This window comes from Cicer arietinum, chromosome 7 (genome assembly GCF_000331145.2).
Source record: "Cicer arietinum cultivar CDC Frontier isolate Library 1 chromosome 7, Cicar.CDCFrontier_v2.0, whole genome shotgun sequence".
Taxonomy (NCBI): Eukaryota; Viridiplantae; Streptophyta; class Magnoliopsida; order Fabales; family Fabaceae; genus Cicer; species Cicer arietinum.
Genome location: NC_021166.2, coordinates 32,036,681 through 32,050,347, shown reverse-complemented (window position 1 = coordinate 32,050,347; position 13,667 = coordinate 32,036,681). Strand labels below are relative to the sequence as shown.

At 33.3% G+C, this 13,667-nt stretch overlaps 1 pseudogene; it reads right to left on the bottom strand.

Annotated features, from left to right (window-relative positions):
• Positions 1–11,120: 11,120 nt before the first annotated feature.
• LOC105852544 (uncharacterized) lies at positions 11,121–13,387 on the bottom strand (annotated as a pseudogene).
• Between the last annotated feature and the right edge of the window lie 280 nt (positions 13,388–13,667).

The window sequence follows — 13,667 nt, the reverse complement described above, 5'->3', positions numbered from 1 at the left end:
TTCAAAACAAAATATTAAGTAACCGAGACATTAAGAGATTCCCCCTCCTTAACGTCCAGTTAACTTAAACGGTTTTCAAAACAAAATATTAAGTAACCGAGACATTAAGAGATTCCCCCTCCTTAACGTCCAGTTAACTTAAACGGTTTTCAAAACAAAATATTAAGTAACCGAGACATTAAGAGATTCCCCATTCTTAACGCCCAGTTTACTTAAACGGTTTTCAAAACAAAATATTAAGTAACCGAGACATTAAGAGATTCCCCATTCTTAACGCCCAGTTTACTTAAACGGTTTTCAAAACAAAATATTAAGTAACCGAGACATTAAGAGATTCCCCATTCTTAACGCCCAGTTTACTTAAACGGTTTTCAAAACAAAATATTAAGTAACCGAGACATTAAGAGGTTCCCCCTCCTTAACGTCCAGTTAACTTAAACGGTTTTCAAAACAAAATATTAAGTAACCGAGACATTAAGAGATTCCCCATTCTTAACGCCCAGTTTACTTAAACGGTTTTCAAAACAAAATATTAAGTAACCGAGACATTAAGAGATTCCCCATTCTTAACGCCCAGTTTACTTAAACGGTTTTCAAAACAAAATATTAAGTAACCGAGACATTAAGAGGTTCCCCCTCCTTAACGTCCAGTTAACTTAAACGGTTTTCAAAACAAAATATTAAGTAACCGAGACATTAAGAGGTTCCCCCTCCTTAACGTCCAGTTAACTTAAACGGTTTTCAAAACAAAATATTAAGTAACCGAGACATTAAGAGGTTCCCCCTCCTTAACGTCCAGTTAACTTAAACGGTTTTCAAAACAAAATATTAAGTAACCGAGACATTAAGAGATTCCCCATTCTTAACGCCCAGTTAACTTAAACGATTTTTCTTTAAAACAAAATATTAAGTAACCGAGACATTAAGAGATTCCCCCTCCTTAACGTCCAGTTAACTTAAACGGTTTTCAAAACAAAATATTAAGTAACCGAGACATTAAGAGATTCCCCCTCCTTAACGTCCAGTTAACTTAAACGGTTTTCAAAACAAAATATTAAGTAACCGAGACATTAAGAGGTTCCCCCTCCTTAACGTCCAGTTAACTTAAACGGTTTTCAAAACAAAATATTAAGTAACCGAGACATTAAGAGGTTCCCCCTCCTTAACGTCCAGTTAACTTAAACGGTTTTCAAAACAAAATATTAAGTAACCGAGACATTAAGAGGTTCCCCCTCCTTAACGTCCAGTTAACTTAAACGGTTTTCAAAACAAAATATTAAGTAACCGAGACATTAAGAGATTCCCCATTCTTAACGCCCAGTTAACTTAAACGATTTTTCACAAACAAACGCACATTAAGTAAACGAGACATTAAGAGATTCCCCATTCTTAATGCTCATTTAACTTAATGGTTTTCAAGTTTCACACAACACAAACTCAACAAATTCTCACATCAAAACATATCAATTCATTTATTCACAAATCCAACCATACACACATCAAATCTCATCAATATCAATTAAGAGCATGTCAAAAACAACGAACACAAATCAAAGCAACATAACACCCAGATACAACCAATTTCATTTGTTCATAATCATATACAATGACTTCAAATTCATTTACCACGAAACATTCATCATTATAAACAAAACCTAACTCTAAGGTTTTTACCCATAACGCACTAGTTTCGTTTTTCCCCAAATCGATACATTTAACCCTAACAAATTCCTTCCCACACAACTACAGATCAGTCCCTAATGCAAGCTAGAAGTTTGGAAGGAGCCCTTACCTCAACGTTAGCTTTAACGGACGTTTCCGGTACCGTGAGTAATTCCGGTAAAATCTCCGCTCGCAACTTCGCCTCCAAATAGGTCCCCTAGCACCGTAGCGTGGTAGTGAGCAACCTTCCCTTCTGACTCTTCGCGAAACGAAGCTTGGATCTTGAAGAAACGGAGAGGTTTGTGTTTGGATCTCAAAAACCGTTTTTCTTCGTTTTCGAAACAAAGGGGAAGAATGGAGTTGCAAAAACCTTGATCTAACTCTCCCCCAACCTTGGGTTACTAGTTTTGAAGAAAAGAAAGCGACGAAACTGAAAATGGGAGAAAGGAGGGAAAAGCTTCGCGGTCGAACAGAGGAAGGAGATGGAAAATTCTAATTTTCCTTCCTTTCTTTTTCTTTCCTTTGTTTTTCCTTTCTTCCTTTTTCCTTCCTTCCTTTATATACTATTTTCTTTTCCTTTTCCTTCCTTCTAGTTTTCCTTTCTTTTTCCCTCCAAACAAACATATATAAATATAATAAATATAATAAATATAACTTAACAAATATCTCAAAATCTAGATATTTATTAAATTACCGATTCACCCGAAACGCCTTAAATTCTCCGTAAAGGATTTTCCGCAGTTAAATTCAATTTATTTAACGACGAGAAATTCTAATTGGCATCGAAATATCTTTTTGATTATAAAACTCCAAAATATAATTAACTTTGGCTTAAAAACCTCCGAGCCAAAATCCAAAATACACAAAAAATACATAAATGGTACTTTAAAATTATGGGTCTTACACCAACCAAGAAAACCTAGTAGGATTCATGGCGTCACAAGATAGAAACACATGTTAAATAAATTTCTTTGATGAAAATGAAGAGCATGTGAATATGGCTCTAATGGCAGATGTTAACTCTAACTCTAATTTTAAAAATGAATTTGTTGATTAAGAAATTGAGGTACTATCTAACCTATCTCGAAATGAACTTATAACTACGTTAAATAAATTTCTAAACAAAAATCACAATATTTCTTCCAAACTGAAAAATCTTAGAAAAACTTTGCCATCTTAACAAATAAATATGGTTCTCTTGAAAAAGATTTTGACAACCTATAAAGAGAAATTTTAAATCTTAAAGAAAATATTTCAAAAATCTTAGAGGATAATATATGTAATTATGTTAAGTATAAAAAAAAAACATTTCATGAATTTCTTGCAAACGACATATACATAAGCAAACAAGCATTTATGATCTATGGTTTTAGTAGAAACAATAAATGAGGTATTGATTTTGAAGAACCAGAGGAAACTCCTAAATTTAATTTACCTGATAACGCTTACCTTATATTGCTTAAAGAAAGATCGCAATAAAAGAACTTGTCTTATGCAAAAAACATGGACATACAAAACACCTTTTAGAACTAACATACCATGATCCAACCAATTACCTGAGAGTAAAATAATCTATCTTGAAAATATCCTTAGTAACAAAGTTGAAACACCAATCATAGTACCTAAAAAGTGGATGCTCACGACACATGGTGGGAGCAAAGTTTATGGTGGGAGCAAAGTTTATGTTCTAAAACCTAACCCTCAAGGAAGGAGGATTCGTAGGATTTAGAAGAAATCAGAAGAGTAAGATCATAGGGTATGGTATAATAGGTAATAGTTGTCTTCTCTCTATTAAAAATATTTTACTTGTTAAAGTACTAATGCATAACCTACTAGGCATAAGTCAATTAACGACAATGGTTATAATTTTTTCTTCAATCAAAAGTCATGTAAGCTACCAAGTCAAACAAATTGAATCATACTATTTATTGGTAAAAGGAAAAACAATATTTACAAAATAAACTTATCAGATTTGGAAAAACAAGAAATAAAGTGTCGCATGTTTGTGAATGAAGAACAACTGATTTGGCATAAAAATTGGGACATGTCAACTTGAGATTAATCTCAAAGTTGAAAAGACTTAATCTAGATAGAGGCTTGCAAAATCTAAAATATGAATCAAATGTTCTTTGCGAGGCATGTCAGAAAGGGAAATAGACAAAATCATCTTTTTCTTAAAATATGTTGTTTCCACTTCTAGACCACTTCTACTTTTACATCTTAATTTATTTGGTCATGTAAGAACAACCTTTATAGTGGTAAAAAGTATGGACTTGTTATTGTTGATGACTATTCCAAATGAACATGGGTAAAGTTTCTTAAACATAAGGATGAGTTACATAGAGTTTTTACTTCCTTATGCAAACAAGTGCAAAATGAAAAAGTCTTTGTGTTGCAACAATTCGTAGTGATCATAAGGATGAATTTGACAATAAGCCTTTTGAAAACTTCTTTGAAGAGAATGGAATCTTACATAATTTTTTTTCTCCTAGAACACCTCCGCAAAACAGTGTTGTAGAAAGAAAAAATAGATCTATTTAAGAAATGACACGTACCATGATTCATGAAATGAATGTCGCCAAATACTTTTCGACATAAGTAGTGGATATTGCATGTTATATTTATAATAGAATCTATATTATACCTTTTCTTTATAAGGCTTCTTATGAACTGTGGAAATGAATAAAATTTAACATTTCATACATTCATCAATTTGATTGAACATGCTATATTTTGAATACCAAAGAGAATCTTGGCAAGTTTGATTCACGATATCAAAAGTGCACATTTTTGGGATACTCTAAAAGATCTACAACCTATAAAGTATACAATAAAGAGACACTGATTGTTGAGGAATCAATACATGTCAAGTTTGAAGACAAAAAACATGACCATAAAAAGTCAAAGCTAGATGTAGATTTTGCAGACTTACAAATATCATAGGAACTAGAAATATCATAAGAATTAACAAAACCAGCCTCTAATGAATCAAAAGATCTGCTTCACAATTCAAGGACAAACAATAATGAACCATCTACAAGTCAAGGTCATTAAGAACCCAAACTTGGATGGAAATACAAATCTTCTTATTCAGACTCTCTAATCATAGGAAATGATTCTCTGGAGACTAGGTCTGCATTTAAAGAAACATCCATGTTTGGATTGTTGTATAAATTTGAACTTGCAACAATAGACGACCCTCTATTAGATTATGGATGGATAATGGTCATGCAAGAATCAATCAATTTAAAAGAAATTATGTATGGGATCTTGTAACTACACCTAAAAACAAAGAAGTCAATTAAAATCAAATGGGTTTTCAGAAGCAAAATGAATAAGAAAGATGAAATGATTAGAAACAAGATTAGACTTGTAGCTCAAGGATACAATCATCATGAAGTTATTGATTACACTGAAACTTTTGCCCCTATGGTAAGGTTAGAAGCAATGAGAATTTTATTTTCATTTGCAGTATTTAACAAAGTCATTTCATATCAAATGGATGTGAAAAATGCTTTCTTAATTGGTGATATAAATGAAAAAGTGTATGTCAAACAACCTTCGGGCTTTGAAAATAATGAGTTTCTAGAATATGTTATCAAATTGAAGAAATCTTTGTAAGGTTTGAAATGGACTCCAAGAGCTTGGTAATAGTAGTTTTTTCATATGAGAGCAAAACATATAGAAATTAAACATCATTTTATAAGAGACTATGTTCGGAAGGATATTTTAGACATTAAATTTATTGACATTGATCATTAGTGGAAAAATATTTTTAAAAAAGCTCTTGTTGAGGACATATTTAATGTTATACAAAAAAATCTTAATAGTTTGTTTATAAAGGAATGATGATGAAGTGCTTGTTTGTTTTTCGCCTCTGGTAAAACAGAGTAAATGGTTAAATAATGTGCTTTGCCTCTGTTGAAATTGAATTTGGTTTGTGCCTCTAGTCAATCAAAATTCAATTAATTTTAATATGAACAAATTTTCTTGTGAGTTCTGTATGATATGTAATTTTCTATCAAGTGTTGTTTGTTTATGAATGTTAACACGTGCACATTAGTTACTATTTTTAGAAACTAAAACAGTTTTTTTATCATAAAAATCACCATTACCCACCACTCACACGTATTCCCCACACTTTTTCTTTCTCTTCCAAACCTTTGACACTCTCAGTCTAACCTCCATAATGTGTCTTATGTTCCCACAATGACTTGCAATGTTGATCAATTGAATATTCACCATGACCTCCAAGTAAATTTCACAAACCTCGCTGAGAACGAGTTCAATTTTATTGAAGATTTTTTTGGTGTTGGTTATTCTTAGTACTTTAACCTAGATCAGGTTGTGGCTTTGGACGTTCTGGTTAAGGAATTGTGGAGATTCGCTAATACTAACAAGGATGGAGAAGTTCCAAGTGCAGCGTTAGGGCTTCCTATCCAAATCACTCAATAATCACTTGTTGCCATTATAAAATGTCTGGATGATGTCATGACCATTGAAAATGGTTATGAGTCAAGGGTTGGATCCTTCAAAATCAACAAAGAGTTATTTGAGGAACATAAAGTCAACTCCAAGCCAGTTCATTTGAAACCTAAATACAAGGTGCTTTTCAAAATTCTGATTGGGTGTGTGGTACCTAAAAGTGGGTTTGTAGACCATATTAATAAAGACCACAAGGGTTTGATGTGGAACATTTTCGAGAGGATCGAGACAAATATTCCCATCCTGATAATAGAACACATAAGATCTTGTGTTATCAACTCATCTCATGAGATCTTGTGCTGATGAAGACTCATCTCATTCAAGCTTTAGAGGAAGTAGGAGGAGATGTTCAAGAAGAATACATGGTTTCATCTTCTGCACATGTGTTCAACATTTATAATGTCATTAAGATGAGACTCATCTCTCCCAAGGACTACATAAAGCCAAGTGGTGATGTTAGAAGAATCTCTAGACAACCAAGTGGGACTCGAGACCCTCTTTTTCTGGTTGAAGATTCCTATGGCCCCATTTTTTAAGAAGATAATAAAGAGGTTGTTCTAGAATACCTCAGGATGTATTAATCTGGCCAAGAGATGGCTATAGACTGTCTCCCTCTACATAAAGCAGCTCAAGTGTTTGAGAAGAAGAAAAAAAGAATTGAAAGACAACTACCATAAGTGTAGAATAGGATTAGGAAGATACATACTCCAATGAGAAAGAAGTAAACCTTATTTTGAGGAATAAATATAAGGTAACATCCACATCTGAGCAAACTATTTCCTCTAATAATCTTGATAATTTTAGTGGTAATGAACTGCCAGAACCAAAAACCTCCACACCTTTTACCCAAAATTCAAATTTTTGTATCTTTTTTTGACCCTGCATCTAATGCACTCTCACCTACTAACTTTGACTTAGATACCTCAAATGGAATATTTGAGGCAACCGTAGCACTAGATTTTGTAGCACTTAGATACAAATCACACCCAAACCCTTTTAACACACAAATTTCAACCCAACATCATCCTATACTCACACTAACCCTCTAAAAACACATGCCCATTCTATCAATCTATTTACACCTACCTTTACTACAACTACCTCTAACCCACGCTCACCTACACTTGTGAACCTTATTCACCAAGCGATTGAGATATCAGCACAAAAAATTACTAACTTAGTCTCTGAAACATCGTCAAATGACTCTCCTAATCTTACCTCGCCTCCATCTCAAATTGAACTTGCCACCTCTGTCCCTCTAGACTTAACTCACTTCATTCCTTCCATTTACTCTAGCTTCCCTAACCTTGATTCATGCATTTCCTCTCTCATTGCCAAAATCCCCATGATTAGAAATAGGAATGCTCAGAGTTTGGATCTTAATGATGTTTCAAATAAGTGGAAGAAAATCATATCTATTGTCACCAATTGGATAAGGGACAACATGGATCATGAAATGTGTTTGGCCTATCCGAACTCTATTGCTTTCAAAAAAACGACTAAGATCCTTTATCTTTGGGTCTTACAACTTTAAAAGCTCATATCAATCAGTTCAGAAGCTATTGACAACTACATCAAAAGGTCAATCAAGTGAAAATTCATCTCCCTCTAGTGTTTTTTCATCTAGAACAACTAGTGGTTTCTCCCTTGCCACAATTGCAATTTCATGTGATCATTCCACAAGTGAGATACCTTCTTTAGATATTATTGATGCTATTGCTTCAAATTTGTGGCTCTTGCCTTCGAGAGTCACTCTACCTTGTGTTTAATCCTTCTCAGCTTGTCAAAAAGGAAGATTTTGATAACTTGGAAACTAAAACTAAGATGTTTATGGAACAAACAATCAAGAATTAGGAGAACATTAAGAATACCCTAGGCTTAATCTTAGCTCGGGTAATCAACCCCAATCTTTAGTTCAATTGTATTTTTGTATCTATATGTATTTCTTTTTTTTGTCATTTACTTTGTTGTGCTTTTTCTACTCAACTCTTTTTGTCTTGGGGAGCATTTTTTTAGAGCAATTACTAATGTTTATCAATTATCTTGTCAAAATATCATTCATCACAATTACTTTTCAACGAGCACATATTAAGGGGGAGCTTTGCTATGATATTTTATGTTATTTTATTCATTAAAATTAAAAATTGTTCACAAAAATGAATATTTGTAATCATCAAAAAAGGAAGATTGTTAGAACCAAGTTGGTTTGTGGGAACAATTTGTTTTGACGATAACAAAAATTATTTTGTGGGAACAATTTGTAGTACTAATGGTTTTACTTAAGTGTGTAGTTCCATGATCATGTAATATTAAATGACTTTAGGCTGCATGCCCTGATGATTGGACAATTTAAACGAACACCAAGACAATGCTCTAAAAAATGTATTCTAAGTCTGATGAACGCGGCCCGAAACGCACCTCTAGTGATTATGTTTTTGCAAACAACGCTCTGATTATTCTGGCTTTGACAATTAAGACAAGCATTTGATCGTCTGAAAATTGAGAAGACTTAAACATAGTCAGATTGACTAGTTGGTGTTCAGTGGACGTGTGATTCATCAGTTAGTGAATAGTGGATTCAATTATTTTTTTCTGAAGAAATTGGGCGTAGCTACCTTGTTGATGGTAAACTAGAATAAATTGGCTTGTGTTTTTCCGTGCTTATTGTTTTATTTGCTCTGTTTTATTGATTTGTTTTAATATTGTTGAAAAACTTTTTAAAATAAAACACAATTCTAACCCCTCTTATTTCTTGTGTTTCTCATTCTATGGTGTTATGTTCAAGACAAAATATTCTGATCTTTCAGTGTTGAACATTCTGAAGTTTGTTATGATAGTGTCTCTTGAATTTCACTTTTTTCTTTTCTAGTTAATCTTGTATGATTTTTCTGTCATAATGAAGTCACTTGAAAACACACATTACATAACAAGATGCATCGAAATCTCTTAATTACTTAATCATTAAGATTTGTTATCATTGAAACTTCATAAGGGATTTTGCCTTAACAAGGTGAACTAAGTTTACGCACATATAAACTATTTGACATTCTGCTAGTCACATAAGCTTAAATTGCGTGTGTTTACTTAAACTTAAATTGTGTCAACATATTTAAACTTACATTGCGCAAGGGTACATGAACTTAAATTGCGTATGCTATGTGAATTCAATTTACATAGACAATTTTAATTAAGTTGTCAAACCTTTGAAAACAATGATGAACAAAAATTAATAAAATAGAGAAAAATAGATAAATTGGGAGAAGAGAAAGTTTTCAGGTGAAGTGTAAAAATAGGAGAAGAAAGAATAATGATTGGCTATTAGGCTTTATAAATTTAATTTAGTTATAAGGGTAATTTGGTTATTTTAAAAATAATAGGTGTAACTAGTAAAAATAGGGTAGTAACTAGTAAAAGTGAACAATAATTATGAGATTTATATTTAAATCATCTATTTAAATATAATTAATTGCATGTACTAGGGGGTGTCAATTTACATTTTCTTCGAATTTATTATACTGAACTTTTGTTTTTTTTATTTGAATATGAGACATCGTAGTTGTGTGAAACTTTATTTATCATTTCATTTAGACAAAAAGAAAATAATACTTTTATTTGGTGTTTATGTCCCAAAAAATAAAAACTCTGATTAGTGAATATTTGAATCACATATTTGAAATGTAGATAGCAGATTCTATAAAAATTCAATAACAACAAATGAATTTGCAAAATACGAAGTTATCCATGTTTCTAATGGATCATGCAAATACTGTCTACATATTAAAAGTTTTCGATTTCATTGTGTTCACATTTGACATAATATTTTGAAGCTAAATATCTTATATGAAAAATTGATGACACTGGGGGTTGTTCCACTGCAATATTCTCTTTAAATATCACCATATCTTCTTTCCATTTGATAATTCAGGCACATAGAAGGGCACTTTTCTATCTTTGTTGTCTGCTTTAACTTGTTCTCTACCAATGGCCATTAATTTTGATTGTTGTTCGAAGTATATGAACTCCATTATTGAATTAAAGAAGAATCAGATTCTCGTTAAAAGCAAAGAAGGGAAATAACAGTGTACACAACTAACCGGAACCTAATTGAAAGTGTTGGCTTACCTAACTAATAAAAGTCGGAAAAGACGCAAACAAGAAAAGAGCATGTGCACAAATGTACCAGCATCTTGATGTGTACGAATAGCAGGATTAAGGGGTGTGCTAGTGTTGTTTTTAAGGTTTGAAAATTGTTTCAAAATCAATTTATGCCACCGAAAATATTACATGGTTGAGTTGCGGACTATGTTGCTCTCTTTAAGACATTTCACGCTCAAATTGTGTAAGGCAGACTATCAACTACGAAGTCCCTAAGATAAAATATCTCAGACAAACTGTATCGGAGTTCTACTGTACCATAGAAAACAGTTCTAGAATTACACCTTCAATATAACGGTTAAAGTCACTCTCATAAATCAAAAGGGTTAAGGCACACAAAAAATCGCTCTAAAAGATTATGGCACAAAAACCTCTCTAAAAGGATAATGGTATTATGACCACTCAAAAATCGACGGGACTACGACATAACAATCGCTCTAAAATTCGGAGCGACTACGGTACAAGACCGCTCTAAACTATCGAAAGAACAATGGTACAAAGCCGTTCTAAAATATCGAAGGGACAAAAAGAAATGAGAGAATTGGCTCGAAAATAAGACGAGTAGAATAGAAAAGTTAGGAAAGAGAATGTTAGGAAATGCATTCAACTTTGGTGTACTTTTCATAAGAGTTTGAAACTCATTATATAGTGATGGAAGAAAACTCACATATCTTTTCTATCCAATATGAGACTTTAGTATTTATAGAGTTGATAACTACTCAAAATATGAGAATTTTCTAATGTGAGACTTATTCTATGTTCCAACATTAACATATTCAACAAGAATGACTCGTAGTCTTAAACTTTATCTCTGACATTCAACCTACACCAGTGGCCGAAGCTAAGTCTGCAAAATCAATTATGTTAGTAGAAATATCAATATCATCACAATAATCAACCGGCAAGGCAACTTCGATCTCAGCACACACAGAGCACAATTGAGTATATGTACAAAATTCACAAGTATAAGTATCATCAAAATCAGACAATGAAGGAAAATCAGTAGCAAACATATTAGGGTAAGTGTCATCAACCAAATCAACAAGCAATTCAATTTTAAAAATAGAATGCTCTTCCATGGGGTGTTTCATAGCATCAAAAATGTTAAATTTTACAATGCTATCACCAAATTCCATGGATAGAGTTCCTGCATGTACATCAATTTTTGTTCTAGCAGTTTTCAAGAATGGTCTGCTTAAGATAATAGGCATTCTGTTGGACTTATTCTATCCCTCTCCCTCCATGTCCAGAATATAAAAGTCTACAGGAAATATCAATTCATTAACTTGTACAAGTACATTCTCCACAAGTCCAGCAGGACGAGCATTGCTCCTGTTCGCCAATTGAATGCTAACATATGTACTCTGTAAAGGTCCAAGAACAAGAGAGTTCAAAATAGATGTAGGAATAATATTAATGGAATCTCATAAATCTAACATAGCATTTTCAAATTGACTATTGCCTATGGTACATGGAATGGAAAAAGTTCTTGGATCTTTGCATTTCTGAGGCATGGACTGAATGAGGGCTGAAACATTTCGCCTCATGTTCACTTTTTCATTACCTTTTAACCTTCTCTTGTGTGTGCACAAATCTTTTAGAAATTTTGCATATCTTGAAATCTGTTTAATTGCTTCAAGGAGGGGAATGTTCACTTCAACCTTCCTAAATGTATCTAGGATCCCCTTGTCCCTATCTGCTTCGTCCATTTTCTTAGTCTTCACTCCCTTTGAGGAAAATGAAGTGGTATATTATGCACAACATCAATAGTTTCAGGTATCAAAATGTCCCCAACAACCTTGTTATTTTTCACAGTAGTTTCAGGTACCTTTGATATTTCAACACCTGTCCCAAACCTCAATGTAATTGCACTCACATTGGGAGCATTTGGATTTACTACTGACTGTGCAGGAAACTGGTTTGACCCCTGAGTCTGCAATTGATTAGTTGAAGTGGCTAGCTGACCAATCTTTGTTTCCAAATTTTGAATGGTGGAATCTGTTCTTTATTGAAATTGGAGATTTTGGACAGCCATTTGCTTAACGAGGTCTTCTAATGAAGGTGCATTTTTTTGTTGTTGTGGAATATTTTGTTGATGCTGCTGCCTAGGTTGCTGTTGTGTAGATGAATTCCCCAATCTCAGGTTGGGATGGTTTCTCCAACCAGAATTGTACCTGTCAGATGACATATCATAGTTTGCTTGAGGATTGTATATATTTGTTGCATATGCTTGAGGAGCATCAGCAATTGGATCTTCTTGCAATGTAGGACATGAATCTGTAGGATGCTCTGGAGAAGTAAAAATACCACAGACCATTGCTTGGGTTTTACCTATTGCCAATTTTTTTACTAAAGATGTAAGCTCATCAAGTCTGCCTTCAAAATTCTTGTGGGAAGAAGCTTGAATTTCATCCACACCCCTTGTCAACACTGCTGAATTGCTTCTAGTTGTAAACTGTTGAGAATTAATGTACATGTTCTCAATCAAAGCATTTGACGCTTATGGGGTCTTATCGACAAGTGATCCCCCATTAGCAGCATCCAAAATGCTTTTATCCATAGGTAGCAAGCCTTCATAAAAATATTGGATGAGCAATTGTTCAGAAATCTAGTGATGAGGACAACTAGGCACTAATTTCTTGAATCTCTCCAAATACTCATGTAATGATTCCCTGTCAATCTGCCTAATGCCACATATTTCTTTTCTGATTGACGCAGCTCTTGAGGCAAGGAAGAATTTTTCTAGAAACAATTTCTTGAGATCATTCCAACTTGTAACAGAACCTGGTTGAAGGTAGTATAACCAATCCTTGGCAGCATCTTGAAGTGAAAATGGGAAGGCTCTCAGCTTAATGTAGTCTTCTGTGACTCCTTGAGGCTTCATTGTAGAACACACAACATGGTATTCCTTCAAGTGTTTGTGGGGATCCTCACCTGCAAAACCATTAAACTTTAGAAGCAAGTGTATTAAACCAGATTTAAGTTCAAATGGTACAATCACTTCAGGATATGTGATACACAATGCATTATAATTGACATTAGGTCCATCAAATTGTCTTAAGGTTCTATTATTCGCATCAGCCATATTCTGCAGCAAGTTGTCACTTTCATATTTGACTCTGACTCGTTAGCACTAACAGCTCTATTAAGTCTACAACGTAAATGAAATGTCCTATCTATTTCTGGTTCAAGGGAATGCAGATTTGCAGAACTAGCCTTAATCATGCATCATCATAACAATCCAATGCAAAATCACAATTCAAAAAATTCCAACAATGTCCCTATTGCTAAAATTGAAGTGAAAAATCGAAAACCCTATCAAATAAAATCCAAAAAATATAAAAATACCACCAAAAGTTCTAAAA